This window comes from Benincasa hispida, chromosome 9, assembly GCF_027475165.1.
Source record: "Benincasa hispida cultivar pf3 chromosome 9, pf3_genome.v1.1, whole genome shotgun sequence".
In the NCBI taxonomy this organism is placed as follows: Eukaryota; Viridiplantae; Streptophyta; class Magnoliopsida; order Cucurbitales; family Cucurbitaceae; genus Benincasa; species Benincasa hispida.
The window spans coordinates 54,565,691-54,571,219 of NC_143486.1; the positions used below are offsets into that span (position 1 = coordinate 54,565,691).

Below are 5,529 nucleotides of genomic sequence, written 5' to 3' on the forward strand. Positions count from 1 at the left end.
TCTAACATCTCGGGTTGAGAATTCTCGTCACGCTTTTTGATTCACGATTTGATGTTATGGATTCCTCGTAGATTCTTCCCCTCGTTCCTTTTATCTTAGGCATCTCAGAATGCTATGCATTCTTTTCGATCTTGTACTGACGCTGAGACCCAATCTCAATGAAAAAAGCAAAAACGTGCGCAACTACATCAAAAACCTCTATTCCTGAAGTAAACTCTAGTCGCTCTCGCTTCGCTCATATACTATTCGAAACCGAGAAAACCATCAAAATCTTCAATGGTATACTCGTCTGCCTTATTTTGCAGAGCAAAGACCCCATTCATCCGAAGTAGTATTTTTGTATAGAACAGAGGCATTCTGAGCCGACTACTACGACTACATGTGCATCTGGTGCAGTGGCTTGGAAGCAAGCTACCTTGACCATCTTCTGAAGAAAAAAAGAATCGACTGATCAAACGTTGTAGGCGCGGACTGCTCTACATTCAGCCATGCCATTGTGACCCCCGAAGCGATCTTCTTCTAGTTACAGGACGAAATTCGGCAGCCAATTGCTGGCTCTGAATAACCAGCCCTGCAATAAGTTCAATTCTTCCATAACATAATGGGGTGGGGTTACGCGCAAGCCGAGTGACGTAGGTGCACAAGAGTACTTCGCGCCACAACCATCTATTTTTTATAGGTTCTACGGACTGATGCCTGCTGCTTCATCTGGGAGAAAAGAATCATTGATATGCCGATTATTAGAAGGAAGAACTGCCATAAAAAGATTCCTCGTGTATCATCTATAGCAAAACTATGAACGGGAGCTAGCAATCCGGACCATATTGAAAAGTTTTCTGAGACACAGCATGGAAAAGTCACAATATTCAGAAACGAGGTCCAAGAATGAAGAAAGGGTAAAATGACTGAATGAATACAAGCTATGGCTAATACCCGAGGCATAAAAGAAGCATTTTCTACGGGATCCCGAAACCATCAGCCACCCCGACCTAATTCATGATGAGCCCACCAACTTCCTGGCAAGATGCCTATGGTTAAAAAGCACCGATATATCAAGATCCAAATTCGAATTGGTTCCTGGTCTTGGTCAGAGACCATTGTGTTCGCACCGGCGGTCCAACAAAGAAGCGAAATAGTGGTCTTTTTCTTTCTATTACGAACGATACACTTCGCCTGCTCCCTCCCCATGTCCACTAGCCCTCCCGTCCAGAGCGAAGAGAAGGCGAAAAAGCACCGCCAAAGCAGCATGAGTAGGCTTCTATTGCTACGCAACAATAGAGCAGGATAGCATTTTGCGCCCACATGTTTGAATTTGAGGGTAAAAAGCTCGCTTGTTATACGGGATCCGAAAAATCCAGTAGAGCGAAGCAGCATTCCATTCTTTTCGGCGGCATCCTTCCGCATTGGCGGCGAGTGAAGTGCCACAATCCATTCATCATTTTGGATCTACATAAGCCAAAACCCATAGCACTGGCGACGTCTCCGGCATCAAGGAGGATGTATAACTGATATAGGATCTTGGAACAGGATTTGATTCTGCAAGCGGTTCGGTACGAACGAAGAAATTTCAAACAAAAGGATCGGAACTCGCTGATAAGAAAGGAGAGAAAAACAAAGCAATGCCAAGAGTTCCATCAATCCACTGTTCATCGATAGACGAAGCTCTCTCTTTATCATCTCATGCCAGATGCAATAAAGGATGAGTCCCTTTTCCTTCAGCGAACCACGGGAGCGCCGGTAGCGCAGAGGAGCAAAGCTTATTTTCGGGTAAAGCGGCGCATAAAAAAGGGTTGGCCCATCAAAAGTCTGGTTCCTTCGCGAATGAAGTTCAGAATCAACAAGGGTTCGTAGAGCAGAGAGAGTGTACAACTGGGGCACAGTCCCACTTTTTTGTTCGTAACGAGGGAGATCTCGAATGAGGTTCTTTACGAAGTTCGAAAGAAAGGAATAAAAAAGAGTTTCTCTATGGCCTCCTCGTTTTGAGACATTATGGCTTTGGGGTTGACCCCGGTAACAAAGAATGAATCCATAAAAACTTGGGATCCGACACCATGATAAAATACTACCCTTATGATTCATGTCCCTAAGATTTGATAAAAGAAAGGTGCATTCGCTGTTAATATGTTGTAATTGGATAAGTTATTAGGAATATGATAGAACGAAAGACCAAAGAAAGAAAGAAGAACACACCAAAATGCAGGTGCTGCACCAAACGTTGGTGGTGGTTTCTTGTTGTAAGTGAATGCAACGAAAAGACCGGGAAATAACAAATAATGAAACAATGCATATATTAACATTTCGTGCTCATTTCCAAAATTCTGCTTTGTTATTCCCATCATCCGGTAACCACAGGATGATCCACAAGAAAGGTGGCAGGATTCGAACCTATGGCCGGCCCGCCCTTGACCAGCTGGGTTGGGTGGCCGAGTAAGAACCCCTCGTCACCTCTGTACCCGAAACAGATGCGCTGAGCTACTTAGCGCATAACCTTTTGGGGTTTGGCTTCTGATTATGCCATTACCAATTGCCGGTAACCCCCAGGCCGGTCGCCCCTGACCTAATAAGAACCATTATCCTTATGACCAAACAAGTTCCACGATCTCGACCAGCAACTTGTTGGGAGAAGGGGCATTCAAGCTTGCCCAACCTATACAAGGGGCTTGGAGATCGAGGGTTTTCTGGGAGAGATACAGTTTCCAGGTTGGATTTGAAAAAGAAAATATGACTAGTTGGGTCAATAGAGGTGGTGAAATCTAACCTTTGCATCGATGTTTGGCAGGGTGGGTCGCTTGAGTGTCAAAACCAAGCGGTGGTTGTTTTTCCTTGGCTTATCAAACCAGCGTATGCCCATTCCTCCTTTGATGACTCCCAGTAGAGAAAGCCTCAATTTGCCGATGTGGATTGAAAGGAAGTTGGGGATAGACATAAATCCTTCCGCCTATCCAGAGTGTTGGAAATAAATCAATGGTTTTTTGATTTTGGATTTCCCGATCACTGGAAGCAATCTTCACTGGCACAAGGATCTCATCACAGCAACCTCCACTACGGACAATGAGTTTACGAAGACTTCGAGTAGTGCGAGATAGGCTAATCACCAGACTGCTCTAGAATAGGTTAATCGCCAGAGACAAGAGAATGGAAGGTATCTTTTTCGACAGCATGCCTTAACTTAATTATTTAATAATTAATAGGGTTTTCAAAAGGCGTAGACTTTCTAAGTGAAGGCAAGCACAACGAGATATTTCATATCATCCCTGTCAGCAAGGCAGGTTCGCTATAAAGCCTACCCGACCAGAAAGTCTTCAAGAACGGGAAAGCTGACCAAAAGACTATTCTATAACCGACTCTTGTTGCCGAATCGAAGAGGCTTGGCTTGTACCAGGCTCTAAAAGAGTTTTCTTCAAGCGAGCTGTCTTTCGAGATTTTTGGGTTGCATGCCCAAGGCAATGTTTTTTTTTTTGTAGATTGAGATGGATTGATCGTTGTTATCATGCACCTTCCAACTACCTGTTGATGCTGCGACAATGCCTAATATGAGGTTGCTTCTGCCTCAGACAGCTTCGAGGTTCCCATTGATTACAGAGGTTGAAACCACTGAACTTGCTTATGCTCCCGAGTGCTCTTTCTATAAAAAAGATTGAGTAGGAAAAACAAATCGAACATCGAATTGGCTTCAATCGAGATTTCCTTGGCTTCTTAGGCACATGAGGAACTAGCCTAACATCTTTTCAATCGAAATCCCAATCAAAGACAAGTTCTACCAAGGCTAGGATCTAAAAGAGAAGATTCACTCTCCGGAATTCCGAGTGACATGATTCATTCCTTCTTCAGCTAAGTGGAATGATCGAAGTCTCCTTCAGGTTTAGTCGAAGAGATCGAAGCGAAGTCATCAATTCAACCATTTGCACGGTCTCCCGACCTCTTTTCCAAATGAACCGAACCTCGATACCACATTCAGAAAAGAGATATGACCATCTCTGACGGTTGCACACCCCCTTTAGATTGTTTTATTTATGCTTGAAAAGACCCCACCGGTTCGCTCCTTTTAAGGGACATTCTTAGCCGTCCTCTGAGAGTTAACACCCCATAGATCAGATCGTTCACTCTTTTAGACCCTTAGTTTTACTTTGTTGGGGCAGAGTTTTGCCTTCCACCAAATATAAAAAACCTTACAACTTCCTATAACCTGCTGACATCCCGACGAAGAGAGTCATTATTTGTGTCACATCCTATAATTCGAATTCGGGAGAAGGCTTTCCAGTTATCTCTCAAATTATAGGCATTGAAGCGATCGAGCGGGAGAAAGAAAGAAAACTATTGCACACGCCCCTCTCCCTATCGGTCGAGCCGCTTCGCCCCTCATTCGCCCTTCACTAAATGTTAATGAAAGCAAGCCCTTTCATCCTAATCTCATCTAAAAGGGGGCCGAGCGTAGTGCGTTCTTTTTTGGGACCTATGTGTAGGCTATTACAGATGCATCATTAAACACTTTGCGAAGCGTGGAACCCCATCGACGTTGCAAGTAGACGAATTTCCGCTTAGGAATTATACAACCACCAAACCTTCTTTATCATGATTCGACCCACACCTAAGACCCAAGATTGAGCACCATAGCAGCTCATAACAACATACCAAAAAGAAGAATGTGATGAGTTCATATTCTCCAGATTCGACTGTAAAGCAAATAGTGACGATGAAAAAAAAAGCAAAAGGCCCTTACTACACTAAGCACTACGAGAGCCCCCTATACGGAAGGAGACTCTATTTGGTCAAAGTCACTTTCCAGAAGAGATCAAGTCGTTTACTTCTTATTTGTGACCCTTGCCAACAATTAGTTTTGTAACTGGCACTTGACTCGAACCGCTTGTCTAATTACTGGAAAAGAGGAAATTGATTCAAGATCCCCTTGTGCCCTACAACCCTCGAGGGTTTGAAGTCCATAGCGCCTGATTCGATCACTCTATCGAGTATTGAATCACCAAGACATAAATTTAACACTTAAAAGCTAGAAATTAATTAAAGAAAACGAATAACTCTAAAATTAAAATGCTGGAAATTAATTAAAATCAACTAAAGTTTACTAATGCTTCTCATAGGTCTCGATCCATATCAGTCCCCAAAGGTACAAACTCCTTTCCAAGCTTCATTTTGATCCTTTTGGACCAAATTTCGTCCAATTTGGACTTGAGGCACATTTTGACAAGTAGAAATAGGAAGTTCGTCTTTTTTGGACTTTGTGTTAATGTTTTGGAGCAAAGTTCTTCCACACAAGTAGAAACTCCTTTCCAAGTTTCATTTTGATCCTTTTGGACAAACTTTCATCTAAATTTGGACTTGGGGTACCTTTCGACAAGTAGAAATAGGAAGTTCGTGCTTTTTTCTAAATTCGTGTTGACGTTTTGGAGAAAAGTTTGTTCACATAGGAGTTTTTTGTACAGTTGATTTACATACGCATCAAAATTTCGGACAAAGACAGTTTTTTGGTTGTTCGGTATACATCTACGTTGGGTCAAATGAAGATTCTAAAGA

General features: G+C 42.9%; 1 pseudogene; it reads left to right on the forward strand.

Moving 5' to 3' along the window:
* The first annotated feature begins 1,302 nt into the window (after window positions 1-1,302).
* On the forward strand, window positions 1,303-1,703 carry LOC120068139 (uncharacterized; annotated as a pseudogene).
* The last annotated feature ends 3,826 nt before the right edge of the window (window positions 1,704-5,529 follow it).